This window comes from Podarcis filfolensis (assembly GCF_964270895.1).
Source record: "Podarcis filfolensis genome assembly, chromosome: 5".
In the NCBI taxonomy this organism is placed as follows: Eukaryota; Metazoa; Chordata; class Lepidosauria; order Squamata; family Lacertidae; genus Podarcis; species Podarcis filfolensis.
In genome coordinates, this window is record NC_139608.1 from 78,723,802 (window position 1) to 78,742,713 (window position 18,912).

The window sequence follows — 18,912 nt, forward strand, 5'->3', positions numbered from 1 at the left end:
CAGTGGCATTCCCTTTTAATGTTCCAGCTGCCATCCTTTCTTAAAGCCATGCAGCTGTATCAAATAATGACCTGCAATTTGTAATATGGGTGTTTATTATTATTTTTTTCTTTCTATGTTTCCCCCCACCCTTAAATTAATAAGGTATCTCTTGTAATAAAACTGGTCTGCTGGGAAGGTTAGCTCAATTGCACCACCCACTGGGACAAAAGCACACAGCGTTATAAACCTCAATGCAATCAGGAAGACATTCATTCTGTGTTAGAATGTCTCTCTTTACACTGCCTGTGCAGTTTGCTGCCGTCATTCCTCTCTCCTTATCCCCACTTTGCATAAGACGCACCGCACAAAGGAAAATGTCTCAAGCCACCGCCATCTGTATTCTTCTATAGCTGCAAAAGGCAGGTTAAGACACAGCGTGAGAGGCTGCCTCCTGGATGTATTTGGATTGAGGAATGAAAAAGGAGAGCATTTCTGCTTTTATGGGAGGGTATATACCCTCCCCCCTTTTCTTCCTCACATTACAATGAAGGGCTTAAGTGATCTAACTGCAGATCATTTTTTATTTATTGGCGAGAAGGCTTCCCTTTCTGGCTTCTGTCATCTCCGATTAGTAAACACCAACGGCTCCAGGAATATGTTGTCTGTTCCGTCACCGCAACCCACAGAATCGAGCCATTTGAGAGACAGAGCGAGTGAGCTGTGGCATGGAGGGAGCAGAAGAGAGGAAGGGAAGCAGACACGGAAGTTTACCCTGTCAAACTTGGAAAACTGAAAGGACCACAAGGCATGCCTAATGAAAAAATCCTGCTCACTCTACACAGGTGGGGTGCTTTCATGTCAAAAGAGCTTGCCCCTCCCAATATGTCTTGCTTCTGGACCATTTTAACACATGTAGCATGCAGCTGTAATATTACCCTCTCCCCCCCCCCCAAAAAAAAACCAAGCAATGAAAGGCAAGATTTCAAGGTCACAAAGCAGGGAAGAGAAGTGAGCTTTGAAATTAAATCCTACAGTAAGGGGAATGGTTAAAGGGCTCCTTTTTATCATCCATGTGTTGCTCTCTGGGTTAGGGATAGGGGATTCAGTTTGCATTTAAATGCAAATTGATCTAATATGTAGACCCAAACACAGCTGCCCTTCAAAAATCATGCTTCTCCGCATTTGGCAATGCAGTTCTCCCATGAAGTACAAAATGTGTTATAAAGGCAATAGCCCGTTTTCATGGAGTTTGTGTCAAAGCATGCATTGGCCAAGTGTGCATAAGCCCATCCTGCCCCATTTCTCCCTCTTCCAGGTCCAAAAGGAGCCACACATTGGCAGTTGGATGTCAATCGGACACACCTAAAATGATTGCCACTCGTATTGCGTGACGAGGCCGACAGCTCGAACTCCCAGGGAACATAGGAAATAAAGACTCTGGCAACATTATGGAATTAAAATTAGGCCACAAATTTATTAAACTTCCGAATGTAGGAAGACCTTGGCTTAGGTCTTGGGCTTGTATCCCTCCCAGCCCCCAAGCCGGGGGGAACTGGGGCTCATAGGGTAAATGGGATAGGGGGGTGCTCTGTGAGATGTAATTGTAAGCAGGCAGCCCAGCCCATATCCCTGCATGCAGGGTAATTCACTCACAACCTTTCAGTCTATGGCCAGTGACACCTATTTATGTAACCCCTTTAAGAGGGGGACCCTGGAATCGCCGCCGCAGGGGGGTGAGTCACCACTTCAACCCCCACCCCCATTATAGGGAAGAAAAGAATAAAGGATTCCACCCATCTCAGATACATCACAATAGAAGCCCACTCATCTTCTCAAGAGCTGCATGCACAAGCCCCAGCTAATTTTTTGTACTTTTCTTTTTATATATCTTTTGCTTGGGAGGGACCATGAGAAGCACTGGATCTTCCTCTCTGAGCTTTGAGAGGCAGACCTAATGTTGGGTGCTGCATCTCGGCCACTGCAAAAAATATCTGTGGACCCTGCCCTGCTAATGTCAGAGCTCTGATGTCAGTAAGGCAGAAAAGGGGACATGTTCGGGGCTGGCTAGGGAAAAATATTGGATCCTAAACTAGGGCCCAAACTATGCCAGTTTGAGCTGGCATAGTTTATATCCTTCCCATTGAGAACAATAAGAATTATAAAAAATATATATAGAATATGGAAAAAGAGAAAGGGACACACAAGTGCTCCTGTGCTCCTACTTCTACGAAAGCCTAGCAGAGTGTTGGGTGAGGTGGCTCAATGGCTTTGGTTTCCTCCACCATGCCCTTTAGGATTGCATCCATACTCACTATTATGAAAAACAAGTTGCAGTACAGGAGGGGAGCATAACACTGACCAAGCAAACATCAACAGGTCAACATACCACCTACAGTGATACAATGAAGCTGCCTTTCAAATCAGGCTCTAAATAATAGTGAGAGTTTTCCAAAATGACTTGTCAATTGTTATTTTTAAAGGATTTCACCTTCTGGGGGTGGGATTGTCTTTTATGACCGCTGGGTGATGACCCCACTGGGCATGATAACCCAGTCGGGGGGGGAGAGGCAGACTATGTTTAGGGCAGCTTTTCTAGCACCTCCCCCTTTTGGGGGTGAGCAGCGTGGATCCTAAATAGGGCTGCTCAGTCGTGGATACCAAGACCCATCTTTCAAGAGAATGAATTATTTAGGATAAGCACCAAATCAACACAGTCATCGATCCTGATCTTAATTCGCAAAGATGGCAATCAGAGAAGCCATGTTTGGTGGCAGATTTCATGTGCTCTCCTCAATCCCGTGTAGGGGCGTGTTGAAGCTAATCTGTAACTAACAGAATCTATGGAAGGTATGAAATGAATACAGTTAGGCCCAGGCACAATCATCACCCTGCTGTAAGCCAGCAAGATCACCAGTGTATGTCATGGGATGCAAGCCTTTGAAAAGTCTGTATTTTTTAAATTATTTCGTGTTCGATTGCGTCTTACCCATCAATCTCATGAGCCCTGCAGAACAATCTGGGGTAGGGAGTGTGGCAAAAATGGTATACCTGCGGCTTGGAAGCTCAGACTACCTGAAAGAACAGGGAACAATGTTTTCCACAATGCCGAGAGAGTCACATGTATACAATGGAATTCATAGAATCTGAATAGCCTGCACAATGCACATTGGGTGTTGGTTTGTCCAGCCAGCTAGCACTGAAATGCTATGCATGCCAACTCAGAAGTAAACCCATTGTGTCTGATGGGTAGGTGTGTACAGGTTTGCAACCTAAATGATCTGAGGGTAAGGGAAAGCCAGATATAGGACCTAACTGACCATCAGTGCCTACAAGCAGCCACAGACTGGTGTGCAAATTAATCTCAGATGATTGCTGCTGTCCCATTTTATACATTGGATGTATTCTTACGGGTTTGAATATAATCCCTCCCTGATTCCCTGGGGAGTGTGGGGAGCAGGAAACTAGAGTAATCTCTAAGGAGAAGGATGCTCTTTCTTCAATTAATACAGCAAGCCATTTCTACAGAACTTTGGCAAACTCCTGCCGTGCTGTTGCTCTGATCATAAACACTGAGTGACCTAATGGGGACAGGAAGTCTCAGGAAATGCTGCGCAAGTCACAGATTTTAGGAGCTTATGCTGATCTCCTGGATTCTAGTATCTGGAAAAAAAATTGCAGCGGAGTATTTCTTTTTCTTTTTCGAGTGGTTCAGAACACTCTCAAATGAGCCAAAGAGCATTCTTCCCTGATCTGATCATATCCTGCCCCTCACACCCCATTTTTCTCCCACCCAAATAAACAATCCATAGTATTAAATAAATATAAAAAAGGTTGCTAATCTTCTGGCAGCAGAAACACTGAAATACCAATGGAATTGCAAAAGCGATTCTTTCTGTACAAATCCCAACTTGAGCGATTATTAAATTCTGCTTACCTATCATTCCTCCTTTAGCTTCAAGGGGAAAACATTATGTTTTTAAATTCTTGGCCTGAAATCTGTTGTGTGGCATTATGGATGCTGAAGCTTACATGTTCAGCATTCTAAGTAGGAAGACAAGTCACTCACAAGCTAGTGTTAAAAACAGAAGTTGCTAGCCTTTTCTTCCCCCTCCTGTTTTGTGCAACACTTTTATCCCAAAATACATTACAGAGCCTGTGTTCTTGTTGGGGGGGAGTAAACACTCATAGGGTCCTGCTTTAAACATTGCATGTCTAGGCTGTTCACACACATTGCCTCTTTTGTGTTCCAAGTGGTGTGTTGTAATGCTGGAGTTAAGCTACAACTACCATCATCTCTGGGTTAAACCACAGAGCCTAGGACTTGCTGATCGGAAGGTCAGCAGTTTGAATCCCTGCAATGGGATGAGCTCCCATTGCTCAGTCCCTGCTCCTGCCAACCTAGCAGTTCGAAAGCACGTCAAAGTGCAAGTAGATAAATAGGTACCGCTCCAGCAGGAAGGTAAACGGCGTTTCCATGCGCTGCTCTGGTTTGCCAGTAGTGGCTTAGTCATGCTGGCCACATGACCCGGAAGCTGTATGCCAGCTCCCTCGGCCAATAAAGCGAGATGAGCACCGCAACCCCAGAGTCGGTCACAACTGGACCTAACGGTCAGGGGTCACTTTACCTTTACCTTTACCATCATCTCTGCCCATTGGTCATGATGGCTGGGGCTGATGAGAGTTGGAATCCAAAAACATCCAGGGGACACAACTCCTGCTTCAACATTTAAAGGTCATTTCTAGCTGCCATAGAAAATTTGTGCCAGTGCCAGTGTTCTTCTGGGCCACCTCGCCTAGAATGTTTTGCTCTGAGGGAAGACCCTTTCAGAATATCATTATCAGTGGAGGCAAAACTCTTTAAAAGTAAGCAGGAGCAGCAATGGGGTGGTGGCAGTACCATGTATTGCGCCCATTCTGCTCTTTTCAATGCCGGCCGGCCCAGAGAAAGCCCACCTTCCTGACATCAAAGACCATTTTCTTTTTGCCTGGCCTTTCAAACCTGACCTGTTTTCAGCCTTGTCTTCTCCATTTGTTTTCAAGCTGCATTATTTTTTATTGCTACCTTTTATTTTATTGCTAATCATTCTTAATTCGCCTTATTATGGTGTTATAAGCTGCCCAGATAACTTTTTTAATTATATGACAGGAGCAAATAAATAGAGGAAAATCCCTAAACAAAACCCACCTTTTCCATGAAAAGTCTGACTTAACGATTAGTCCTCACCCCCATGGTGCAATCCTCTGCATGTTTACTCATAAGTAAATCCAAGTGGCTTCAGTTGGCTTGCTCCCAAGCATTGTGCAACTGTATTCATTTGTATTCCCCCCCCCCCTTGTCCTCCCTTTTCATGAAAACTCCTCAGGGCAGGGACTTCTTCCCCACCCATGAAAACCACACTAATATATTTCAGTGCAGAGTCCAAATACCCATTGCTCCATTGTAAGGTCTATACTAGTCATTTGCAAACTGTCTGACTTTGGGAAATCTTTTGTATCTCAACTTATCTGCTGTAGAATACCTGCCAGGAACCCCCTGCTTGTTGCAGAGGACTCTGGGGAACGTTCTAGTAGCATGGTTCATACAGCGAGCATTGCCCAAACCCATGCTACAGTGAACAACGGCAAGGGAAGATTGACAGCGGTGGCCCACCTATCCTTGCCTACCATTCTGATCTTCTCATTGAGGAAGCCTATGGAACACAGATTGAAAGCCGTTCCTCTGTGTATTACATGCTTTGATTCCAAGGTTTTACCAGCAACCAAGTCTAGGATAATTTACTGCTTAGCAATGTTTTCATGGTGTACCTCCACAATTTCCCAACTCACTAACCACAAAATTAACCAGAGGTCTGTTGAGCATTATTAGTCTATAGGTATCATTCTGAATGATTACTCATATTGAATGGGTGCTTAGCCAGGTGTAAGAAACAAAATCTAAGGGGCTGCAGCATGCTAAAGCAGAGAACTGCCACTTTTTATATTAATTCAACACCAGGGATTTTATACACACACCATTTCCCATCTGTATTAAACACTAACATTATCCGCTAGGTTATACATTTCTAACCACCCCCACCCCCACCCCAGTTAATTTTAAGAATATGAGATACCATTTTCAGCTCAGTTCTCTGGGAATACATTTTCCTGTTCACTACAGGAAAACAATTAATGAGATTCAAGGAATTTATCTATGCACTCACAGAGAAGCCAAATTAACTGTATCTCTAATAATTCATTCTGCTTTTTTTTTTTAATTGACTGAAGCTGTATCAACAGACTAGGCCACTTTTTTGCCAATACTCATATAAGCAGCACTAAAGCAGAGAATTACATCTGATTTACAGCCTCATGCTAGGCATATCTCCAAGGTGGCAAGTTCTGGAGCGATTCACCACTGGTAAGCATGCAAAGAGGCGGTGTGATTTGTACTAGATGCTATAACGGGTTTCATGTCATGCTTCTAACACATGAAATCTTATACCTGTTTCCAAAGAAATATCTTTCTGGAGATGTAACACTGCCAATTGCTTAACATGGTTCAACAATGATCTTTCCAATCCCTCTCGCAGAGCATAAATTCTCTGCAGTAGATCATTATGTCAGCACTTAGTTAGAACTAAACTGGGTTACTACTTAGTCAAGGTTTGAAACCATATTCAAATTTATGAGATTTCATATTCCAGGAGGGATGGCATAATCCCATGACCCATGTTCTGGTTTAGGAACATAGGAACCAAGTCAGAGCACTTGTCAATTTAGTTTGATCTTCTATACCAGTGAAGGCCAAACTTGGCCCTCCAGCTGTTTTGGGACTACAACTCCCACCATCCCTTGCTAACAGGACCAGTGGTCAGGGGTGATGGGAACTATAGTGTCAAAACAGCTGGAGGGCCAAGTTTGGCAATCAATGTTCTACACCAACTGACACTTCCCAGAGTTTCAGCTAGAAGACTTTCCCATCCCTACCTGACAATGCCAGGAATCAAACCACATAATGCATAGTCTCTACCACTGAGCTACAACCCCTCCTGTTAGCAGTGATTAAGCAATAAGAGTTGAATTTTCACCATCTCCTGTGTCCTGAACCCCTGGCCTACCTGGCAGCAAGTCAGTATGTTAAGTCCCCAGTCCAGGATCAATCCATGTGTCCAAAGTCCATACAGAAACAGAGTCTCACAAGCTGAGGGCCATCAACATGGGCAGTTCAACAGAAACAGAACCTTCACTCTGCTGCCCTTCTGTACTTTGGATGCCTGTTACAGCATCTGGGCCTGATGAGACATGTGACCCTCACCTGTTCTAAGCCTACTCCACCTGAGTTATCACACACCTCCTCCCAGAGCTAGCGAGCCCCACCTGGCCAGTTAGGGAGCTGGGCTGTGGGCCCTTGCTTGCCTCAGACTCCTAGAGTACCCCACCCTCTGCTCCCTAAACCGCAGAGCCCACAAGTAAAGTAGGAGGTAGTAGTTGCTAGCATTCTATTTATTTATGTGAGGTTTCTTTTTTTCCCATTCATGTTAATCAAGCTTGAGGATTCTGATCTTGAAAGCTTTCTATGCAAGTACAACTTTCTCAATTCCATCGTCATTTTATTCTTTCTGGTTAGTTATCACTGCAATATTTTATCTATTTTTGATGGCAAATTACCGTTTGGGGTGAATATGCTTTCTTACAAACAGCCCAGAGAAATTTAAAAATATACCAATAATGGGATTGGTTAACAAGACCTCCAAGCAACATGAATCAATCTCTGCTTGGAACTGATGAGCCTTGTCAATTTTTTTTTTTAAAAAGGATTTTGCACCAAAATTACCATTTTTAATGTAATTGTCTAATTGCAATAAATCATGATTTTTAGTGGTAAATGGTTCAATGTTCTTTATCCTTCAGGCTTGTGAGTCTGAATTAATTAAGCAAAACCGTAAATGCCGATTAATCCCTTCATGGCTGACAGAAATATCAGACCAGGCTTGGGAACCTCAGACCCACAGGTCAGATGTGGCCCTCCAGGCCTCTTTCTCTGTGGCTTTTGGGACTCTCTGCAGGCCAAATTTCTTCCTCAGCCTCTCCCCCTCTTTTCAGGCCACACCTAGCTCCTTAGCAGTGGTCATTGAGGAAACAGCCATCAAAAACCAAGCACCTTCAGCTAAGTCTGGAAAGAATCAGATGACCATCCATGCTCATTAGTAAGCAACTGACTTGAACAGAAGACAGCTGTCTTTTCACTTGACGCCACAAGATAGCATTTATGTTACAATAGGTGATCAGAGTAGCATTAGACCAGATTGTGCATGAGCTCAAATGGCACGAAGGTTACATCTGATTTAGTCCACAGAGGTTGAGGTCAATAACTGCCTATGTTCCACTGCGAGACTTTTCACTTCATGGGAAACCTAAGGTGGAAGCAGTTTATTCCTTCCTAATGAAGACTCATTTCCCAAAAAGGGGTTTTAATCTCTTTTGTGATGTTTAGACATAAGGAAAGCAAGGAACACCCCAGGCACATTTTCATAGAACTCAATTAAAATCAAGTTCATTTGTGCAAGAGGAGTCCCTGCAACTTAATCATTAATAAAACCCAAGATCCCACATGTATTAGACCTGTGTTTCGCTTGGGTCTGAGGGATTGCTACTGACTAAAATGTTTGATGCGATATGGATTTGCAAGTATCATATATGCCTTTGTGCTGTATATCAATGCCATGATATTGATAATAAGGGATTTGCTGGCTATTTACCACTGACATTTTCAGAAGCTGCTTTGTAATCCACAATGATCTCCCCCTGTATTACATTCCTTTTTGTAAACTAGGCTTCCAGGGTTTTACAAAGAAAGGCACTGTATTGTACAACCTGACATTTGGATGCTTTCTCAAGAGATATTAAGAACTTAACATCTTTATTCCACACATCTGCCAGAGTAGATTAAAAACTATAGAAGGACATTTTTTATTAGAGTCTAGTTAATCTCCAAAAGTTCATGAGTTCATTTATTCACAAAACCATACAGATGCTTCTTGGAAACTTCTCCAAAAACTACAAGCCTCTTGAATCTAGCAAAATTGCTATAAAGACCTACAGAAGAAGCAGGTATTCAGCTGACATTTTCTGCTTTTACCGTTTCTTGTTCGGTCATAAATGCATCTTGAACAACACAACCAAAAGTGTTTGATTGAACTTGAGCAAATTCAATGGATGGCATCCCACAGCTGCAGAGTTTTCAAATTGAAAATAGAGATTTCACTGGGGTAGAAAATGACTAAATTACGTAAAAACTCACCTACTTTTCATCCAGATCATTGTCACTGTTTCCTATGGCTAGTGCTATGACACCATTTCTCCCTGGCTGCTGTTGATGCTTTGTCCTTCCTGACTCTGTCACATGAACCCATATTCCAATCAGGATTCACATAGTGAATGTGATGACCTCATGGTGAACTGTATCCAGTCAGATTTGGGCTACATTATGATGTCATTGAGAGCAACAGGGTGGCAACTGAGAGACAATATTGTTTTTTTAATCAGTCACATAGGCAAGTCCAATTAGCTAAAAAAAGGGGGGGTGAAAAATTAAAGCATTTCTTGATAATGGCAATAATTTTCATGAGCAACTTCATCCAAGCCCTGCTTGTATTGAATCAGTGCAGCCTAATTTAAATTTTCCATGCTTCCTCTCATGGTTTTCTTTTGCTCATGAAATGTTAAAATGGAATGGAGGGAGAGAATGGTGTGGGAATTAAAACTTAAAGAGAGAGTTTGATTTGAAGGATACATGAATATAATATTCTTGGCCCGATCTCATTTTTATTGCTAACACACTTCTACCTGTCTATTAGCCCATTAGCAATATTAAAAGCTTACAAAAAACCCTATTCAATGCAACATTTAAATGGCCTTGGAAGACATCGAGAATGTGTTGAATTTAGATGTTTGAAGAGAACCAGAGCATCTTAGGAGATGGATTTAATTCATAAGAGCATCGGTGCTGGATCAAACCAAAGTTTCATCCAGTCCGACAAGATTCCCTGTGTATTGGCAGTGCAGTTTTAACACCAGAACTAGACTGTACACAAAGGTGATTTGAAAATTATCGTATTGGCCATTGCCCTGTTTGCATCGCTATGACGGCCTTATAGTGTTCAATGCACAATCACATACCACCACCATAAGTATATGGGGTGGGCAGTACAATTCAGATGAGAACATGGAACTATATCTCTCCAACTTCAGATTACACACACTTAAGAGCTCATAAGGGAGAAATTTAATGACAGGAAACAAGGAGAAAGGGCACTTTGCACAAAGCAGTATGTCTCCACAACAGCATTGGGAATCTAAACACATTGCTAGCACTTCTCTGCCCAGAACAGGAGTGGGGAACCTCTTTCAGTCTGAGGGAGACATTCCCTCCTGGCCAACCTTCTGAGGGCCACATACCATTGATGGCTGAGGCCAGAGGTAAAAGTGGATGGAGCAATGAATATGAATTTTGTCTTTGTGCAGTAGGCTAGTTTCTTGACACTCAGACATTTTTCCCCCTCCTCCATTCAGGCAAGAAGCATCAGCTGTCAGGAACCGGGTCAGCAATAAACCATTTGGTGTCAGTGAAGTTAACTCTTTATTCAAAGAAGCCAAAAACAACACAGGCCTAGTACTCACAGCGACTTTCCCAGTAGGTCCTGCCCCAATGAGGCAGTTTCAAGGACTGAAGTCCCCTGCCTTCCCACCACTCTCTAAGGCTCCTCCGCTGATTCCTTCCCCATCAGCCTAAGGCTTTGTCATCTTGTCTCTCCTTGCTTCACCCTCTTCATTCCTCTCTGTGTTTTGTGAGACCAGGGTAGAGGGGAGCTGGTGAAAGCAGGACCAGGAGATTCTGTGGCTTCTTCAGCAGCCAGCCTCCTCTCTGCCTCTTGCCCCCCCCCACCCTGCTCTCCAGCCTCTGCCTCTGTTTCTGCATCTGGACTGCTCTCTACCACAGCCTCTTCCTGCTCACTCACCCCTGTTGCCTTTTCAGCACCTGACACCTCCTCCTCCCAGTCTGCTCCCTCTTCTGCTTCTGATCACTCATTGTCATCCCACCACCAATCCCCTAGCTCTGAGCCTTCCTCCCCTGGGGGTTCCCTTGGGGCTTCCCTAGCTGGTGCCTCCCACCACTCCTCTGCATCCAGCCAGTCCATAATATCATCTGAGTTCAGGGACACGTTCCAGCCAGTCAAAAGAACTCAAGGAAGATGCAAAGCAGGACAGGTGAATGGTGCGGCCTGTGGAGAGTCGTGAGGATCAGATATTTGGTCTCCAGGCCTGAGGTTCCCCATCCCTGGCCTAGAACCTTAACAGGAAGTCCAACCGCACTGCTACCATCTGAAGACAAGTATGCAAAGGTTCTTCTGCTCCCAGGCTTGGAAGTGTGGGCTTCATACTGAAACAGAGAAAATGGCATTAATCCAGACTGAAGCTTCACTTGCATTAAAGTTCCATCGATTCACTGTTGATATAAAATGAAACATGCAGGAAATTGATTTCTTAAAAAAAATATAAAAGACAATGCAAGTGATCATCAATTACAAAAGAGAGAGAGAAAAGAATGAAGTGAAAAGTTCCTCAGGCAGGCAGGCAAAGACAGTATTACATTTACAAACTGTATATTAGCCAGCAGGCAAGTTTCTCCTTTATTGTTGTGAACGTCTTTCATTATTAATAGATTGGGAGAGAGGGATAGAAAGTATGTCTCTTAATTCATCTGTAAATCGTAACCTACAGATCATGCAGCCAAGCCTTTCCAATCCACCTTGACTGTCTCCTTGATGGCTAGAATATTTTTAGGCTATTAGACTCTCAACAAGTTCTGCAAACTGCAGGCTTATGCCCTCAAGTACTGGACCAAATATATATTCCACATCTCCATCAGCTTGAAAAAGTCCCCCCCCCAAATCAAATCATAGTTAAATACATACATTTTTAAATATTTTTAAAAAATTGAATCACATCATTAAACTGCATTACAACCATCACTACAATATGAAATCCCGGTCTGCAGGCCAAAAACCTTTCTTGACAAATGTGTTTTTCTGCCTTTCCTAAAAACAGCAGGAAAGGCTCTATTTTTTGCTGGTGGTGATATCCAGATTAAGGCCTTTGCCAAAGAGTGCTGTAGCAGAGGATAATTAATGGTGGGGGTCCAAGACATCTTGGTGCCTGTAACAGAGGCCTCTCCTCATTAAAACATATTTTGATGCAATTCAGACATACATGCCAGCCTTCATATTTTCCTTCACCTTTGTTTTGCCATCCAAAACAAATCACCTCAACATGGTATGGCTAACCCTGATGTCTATAAAGATGAAGGGCCACAGCCTTGTGATAGGGCACACACTTTGCATGTCCAGGAACCTTTGAGAGCTGCCACCTATTAGTGTCAACGATACTGAGATGGACCAATAGTTTGACATGGTATAAAGTAGTTTCCTGTGTTCCTAAGTAGCTCTTTCAATCCCAGCTGAAATATGGAGCTATATGACCACACCCTATAGCACGAGTCACCAATGCAGTGCTTGCAGGCACCAGTGTGCCCCCCACCAGTACCTCGTATAGCACCCATGAAAATAAATAGGCTAAATATCCAGAATGCATGAGAGACTGTTTCTTCCTTCCTGCTCATTTCATGTGAACATTTGCTCAGCTTCTCATATGTACCCCAGAGCATCCATTTTGTATTACACCACACCTCCACGGAAGCCATTTTGTGACTGTTGCCCAAGGCAGCTTTTCAAAAATCCAGATGTGCCCACTGGCCTCAAATTTTTGGAAACCCCTGTCCAACTCTACAAAATATATTAGTCCAGTAAACTTGTGACCCACCAAGCCAAATGTGCAGCTCACCATCTATGTATGGAGACCACCAGGAGAGTAATTAACTTCCTGTTCTTCTGCCGTCCTGGATCTGTAAGAAAAAGAAAGGAAAAAAGAAGCACAGACTATACAATGTGTGGCTGATGGTCTATGTTTGGCAATTACACACACACACACACACACACACACCCCAGGCATTTCAAAGCAGTCATGACCTCCAAACATAGTGTAATGTGTATGAGTACACAGATACTAATTTATTATTATGTTTCATCTGCAAACCAATAATGTAGTTTGTCTAGCCATACTCTGTCAGCTGATATTATTACAGGGAACCCCAGGGAGAAATTAATTTTGCATACTGCAAATGTGTGTGAGTGATCACACACACCACCAATTAAAGTTTCCCAATGAGTACAGTGACCAACAAGAAAAGAACTTGCTCCAGGAATTGTGGCCTTTTATATGGATCTGCCATATATTACAATGTGATGGAAACAGACTTGTGCTCCTGTCTTGTTCCTATTCCTCTGTGTGTGTTTGTGCAAATGGTACAACTAGACTACACCATAAGGAACCCCAAAAAGTGGGGTTACATGTACAGAACCTACACATGTACAGTTCTTATTACCAGATCTCAAACCATTGAGGAAGCATGTCTTGGAAGTTTTCACAGGGGTCAGGGAATATCACATGGCCTACTCTGGCTTAATGATGCAAGGAGGTCTCTTGAACTATAGCAGATGGTCCCTTTGCAGTTTTCTACAGGGCTTGGTAATGGCACCCGTGCTGAAACCTCACTGGACATCTGTTAAATCGATGACTTGATTCCCCACTCTGGGCTGAAATTCTGACACTCTTGTTGGCATCACTGCAGCCTACACCCATTTAGTTAGTCACTGTGGTCTAAACCACCGAGCATCTTGGGCTTGCTGATCAGAAGGTCGGCAGTTCGAATTCATGCAACTGGGTGAGCTCCCATTGCTCTGCCCCAGCTTCTGCCAGTCTAGCAGTTTGAAAGCATACCAGTGCAAGTAGATAAATAGGTACCACTGCAGCAGGGAGGTAAACAGCATCTCTATGCGCTCTGACACTCATCACGGTGTTGTGTCGTGCCAGAAGTGGTTTAGTCATGCTGGCCGCATGCCCTGGAAAGTTTTCTGTGGACAAACACCAGCTCCCTCAGCCTGAAGTGAGATGAGCGCTGCACCCATAGTCACCTTTGATTGGACTTAACTGTCCAAGGGTCCTTTACCTTTACCTTTTTTACCTACACCCATTTAAATAGCATACAAGTAGCTCAAGGGCAGGTTAAGTCTCACGCAGAAAAAGTCCTATGTAGGGTCTTCATGATAGCAACACCACAGCTCTGGAATGTGTTGTTCCCTGAGATTAGATAATCACAGACACCAGGTGGGTTCCAACAGTGGGTGATAACCATTCTTTTAATCCAGGCCTTCGCCTAACAACGCTGGTTTATTTAATTTGAATTGGATATGTTGTTTGTATTTTGTCATTTTATTATTTTAACTGAGTGTGTAACCCATTCTGAGATCATATGGGATATAAATTTTTCTAGTACTTTTCCCCCTCAAAGAATTCTGGGCACTGTAGTTTGTTAAGGCTTGCTGGGAGTGCTAAATCTGTGAAGGATAAACTACACTGCCCAGAAATCTTTGGAGGGAGGGATGTGGTTCAAAGGTATAGTGTGTACATGGGACAAAAGAATGCCAAGCTTTTGCAGTCCTGGGAACAACAGGTACCAGCCCATAAATGATATCCATGAATACATTCCTATTAAAAAAAGAGAGAGAGGAAGAAAGAGATCATTCTTTGAAAATTAAAGAGAGGCACTTTTCACCTTAACACAAAGCTGTGATGCAACAGAATATAAAATCTTAGGAGAGAAGGATTTATTAGGTGAGACTTAAAGCCACAATGATATATAGGGATTCCATTAGAATGTATTACTCTATAAAGGCCTGTGTTTGTATAACAGAAACCATTATCTATAGACACTCACTTGATTCAAGCTGAGGTAATTTCAGCTATAAGTTAAGGAAGTGTAAGCGAATTTACATAAATTGTGAATGCATCCTTTTATCTTTTTTCTTTGGCTCCATGGCTTTGCTGTTGTGGCTCTATTGTCTCTGTTTCCCAGTTCTATTGTCTCCATTTCCCAGTTCTAATCTGGGACGTGGACTTTGTCCATGTGGTGTTTGTCCACACGGAGGCTGTTATTTTCCTGTCAACCAGGCTGCCATCACCCAAGCCCTAATGCAGAGGTCGCTGCTGTGGAGTGCTTCAGATGTTGGACTTCAACTCCCATCTGCCCCATTCAGCATAGCGGAAAGTGAGCGATTATGAGAGTTGTAGTCCATAATATTTGGAGAGCACCACATTGGCTACCCCTGCTCTAGTGTGTTGTTTTCTTATTCATTCAATATATCAATCAATCAATCTTTCATTAATTAATTTAAAATTAGGTGGATCTAAGGCTGATTATCTAAAACTTCCAATGACCCCCCACATGAGTCTCTGTCAGTAGAAGCCAGTCTGTGGAACTCAGTGAAAGACACTGAGAATTGAGTTGGCTCCTTTCCATACCCTCCAAAAATTTCTCTGATGAAAATAAGAATGTCCTAAGGAAAAACGGGACATTCCAGAAGCAAATCAGAAACTGGGATGACTTCTGTAAATCCAGGACTGTCCTTGGAAGATAAGGACACTTGGAGGGTCTGCCTTTCTAAATAGCTCTGCACTCAGTTCTGATTCTGGGTTGTACTAGATCAGAGTAAGGAACCTCTGGCCTGTAGACCTCATTGCCAGGCCTCCCCAATTGGACCACTATGCCATTTTCTCCAAGCCATGCCTACCTGCCAATATGTGGGCAGATAAAAAGGCAGCTAGGCCGGGCCAGGAGGAGCTTTTGGAGTGCTGCCAATCTTCAAGAGCCCCGTGTACGATGCTTCTGAAGTTCTGGTGATCAGCTGGTTGGCAGGACTTTAAAGTGTCATGCCAGCTTACATGTAATGTTAAGGATGAGCAGCCCCACCCATCTGTCAAATTTGGCCTGTGGGAGGTAGGGAAAATAAGATGCCAGAACTGACTTTTATATAGGCTGGTTAGTTGATGAAGCTGAATAGCTATTGATCATCCACCCCCCCCCCAAAAAAAAAGTGATTTACGTAAGTGCAGAGCTTCTCCTCACTCCCTTGCCCAAGTAGGTATTGCCCCACAGATACAAAAGATGCCATAAACATGGATGAGCTGCTAACCATCATCTGCTGTAACCCTAGTAAAGAATACTGTATTTTTTGCTCTATAAGACTCACTTTTTCCCTCCTAAAAAGTAAGGGGAAATGTGTGTGCATCTTATGGAGCGAATGCAGGCTGCGCAGCTATCCCAGAAGCCAGAACAGCAAGAGGGACTGCTGCTTTCACTGTGCAGCGATCCCTCTTGCTGTTCTGGCTTCTGAGATTCAGGAAAAAAAATTTCTTGTTTTCCTCCTCCAAAAACTAGGTGCGCCTTGTGGTCTGGTGTGTCTTATAGAATGAAAAATACTTCTTCTTGTTGTATTTATATGCTGCCCATCTGAATGCGTTGCCTCCATCCACTCTGGGTGGCTCCCAACAAAATATTGAAAACACATCTCAATAGTGTACATGTCAGTGGTGCAACCCTGGTTTTTATATTTACGAGCTTCCTATTACACACATAAGATTGGAAGTGGATGGTCCATGCCTATAAGAATTAACAAATTTCCCTTTATGACTGGGGTCTGTTTTCCTGCAAAAAAAAAACAACTACATAAAGTGTCTAGTTATAATTTCCCAGAGATCTCAGTGACAAGATATTTTGGCAGGGAGGCGCCTAATGGAAATCCACAGAATGCAAAGCCCCTTGAATGCAATGCTAACTATAGCTGGGGTAGTAAATTATGAACATGGATGCGTTGGCCATTGCTGTAATATCGTAAACCCAGACAATGAAGGAAATGGAACATCTATTAATAGGTAGGCACATAATTCAATGCAAGGGTGTGGAATTTATGCAAGGATCCCTCCTGAACTGCAGCTGATTCTTTCAGGGCCCTGGTGATGAACTCTAACTTCTGTGTTTGAAAAACTAAACTTCTGACATCTCTGACCCGTTGAGGTTCTATTCAAATTTGTGGCGAACAGCACAAAGCAAATCCATGGAGTGCAACCACACTAGGGCAACTGGGTAACTTTCCCATGTAATCTTCAAAAGCCTTCCACCCCAGACAGAAAGTAGAACTAGCAGTTATACTCACCAATATGATAGAGGAGTGCGGAAGTGGCTTTCTTTCTGGCTGGGGATAAAGGTTGCCAGTAGAGTATACAACTGGGACCAGCGACAAAATGTTGCTTTGTATCTTTGCCCTCCTGTTCAGGACTGCTTTCAGCTATGTCCTCCTCCAGAAGCCGTAAGCTGTAAGGTTCTCAAGCAGACTAATTATTGATAAAAGTGCTGTGGGCGCCACTACAAAATGGCTGCCAATGGCAGAGAAAGAAAGAAAGAAAGAAAGAAAGAAAGAAAGAAAGAAAGAAAGAAAGAAAGGTATTCCGCACAGGTGAGTACCATCACAAAAAGCTGTGTGCATTTCTTTCTCTCTCTCTCTCTCTCTCTCTCTCTGTGTGTGTGTGTGTGTGTATGTGTATATATATATATATATATATATATATATATATATATATAATCACAGAGAGACATATCACAAAGTCTCTGGTAAACTCAGGTAAAACTTTGCAAAATCATTTTCCTCCCTGTTTACCTCCTACACACTGTTTAGCTTTTAAGGGCTTGTTTGTTTTCTCAGATTCAACAATACACACATATAATCTTAGTAAAATGCAACCCCCTTCTAATTTGCTCCCCAACCCACCCCCAGAGTATTAGCAGTGGCTCTACATCTTTTCCAAGTAAGGTTTCTGCTGTTTTAAATTCTTCCCTGCTATGATCTCTTTTTGTTTCCTTTGAAATTTATCTTCGGTTAAGTTCCACTTTATTATATGGCTGCTGTTTCTGGTTATATATTGTCGAGGTTTTCCTTTCTGGTACTCTATGAGTTGGCTGACTGTTTTTCATTAATTCTTTGGGACTCTGGAAAAAAAAGCAATTCCTTTATTTGAGAATCCTGACATTTATTAGCATAATAAAACTCTCAAGATGAAATTGCAGTTTTCCAGCCGGTAATTTCATTTGCCAGAGAACTTACAAGGAATTTATTTTAAAGCCAGGTAAAACCTAAAATATGAGGCATGCATGAAATGCAGACTGGGGGGAAAATGAAAATGGATTACCAAATGAAAAATCACACTGCTGTCCCATATATGTTCATTAGGAAATGGCAAGGAAGATGGGATGGAGACCAAACTTTCTGCAAGCTGTTCTCTGTTTGGGGGTTACTCTTGACCTCTGCTCTGATCATGGCACGTCAACAAGCATCTGTTGGTAGAGATGCCTTTCACTGCCTTCAGTTGAGTGATCATCAGTGCCCTCTCCTGAAGGAGAACAGTCCGGTCACTGTCATGCATCCTTTGGTTTCTTCCTGCTGGAAGTGTTCTACATGAAACCATCTCTGAAGAGCATCCAGAATGCAGAAGGTGCCTAATTATTAACCAGGATTGGCTGCAGGAAGCCTGGAACATCAAGTCTGAAGGAGATCCTCTGCCATCCAGTTGGTTTCTTAGCCCAATGCCAATTGCTCTGGTGTTGACCATCAAATTTCTAAATCAGGTGAGCAACCTTTGATTCTCCCGGACTACAACTCCCATTATCTCTTATCATTGGCCATGCTGGTTGGGGCTGAGAGGAATTCATATGCAACAACTTGATTCCCATTCATGTTCTTGCCTTTCCCCCTTCAATACTTCCCTTCCCATGTACCCACGCCATCTTATGAGGGAGTGCTCTGAACATCTCAGCCTTCAGAAAGGACACTCGTGCTCAAGGAGGTTTCTTCAGCTGTGGCTTAAGGTGGTCAAAGTCTTTTATTGGGGGGTTGATCTTGGGAGTAGCAGAAGTTTGATTTGTCCACTTTTCATTATGCTTTT

General features: G+C 43.0%; 3 long non-coding RNA genes across 6 annotated transcripts in view; 1 reads left to right on the plus strand and 2 right to left on the minus strand.

Annotated features, from left to right (window-relative positions):
• The window catches only part of LOC310763039, a 42,150-nt gene extending 40,745 nt beyond the window's left edge, over positions 1-1,405 (plus strand). The window contains exons 6-7 of one of the 4 annotated variants that reach the window (XR_014548413.1): positions 581-824; positions 1,298-1,405. This is a non-coding gene — a long non-coding RNA (uncharacterized lncRNA). Of the gene's footprint in view, positions 1-580; positions 929-1,297 lie in introns of those variants that run through there. The other 3 variants (XR_014548414.1, XR_014548415.1, XR_014548416.1) reach the window with 3 other exon arrangements.
• LOC310763064 lies at positions 550-10,146 on the minus strand. Its single transcript, XR_014548445.1, has 2 exons — positions 9,263-10,146; positions 550-700 (listed from the first exon to the last, which is right to left on the minus strand). It is a non-coding gene; the product is annotated as an uncharacterized lncRNA (long non-coding RNA).
• Positions 10,147-10,576: 430 nt separating this feature from the next.
• Positions 10,577-14,747, minus strand: LOC310763032. The gene is made up of 2 exons (XR_014548401.1): positions 12,841-14,747; positions 10,577-12,177 (listed from the first exon to the last, which is right to left on the minus strand). It is a non-coding gene; the product is annotated as an uncharacterized lncRNA (long non-coding RNA).
• Between the last annotated feature and the right edge of the window lie 4,165 nt (positions 14,748-18,912).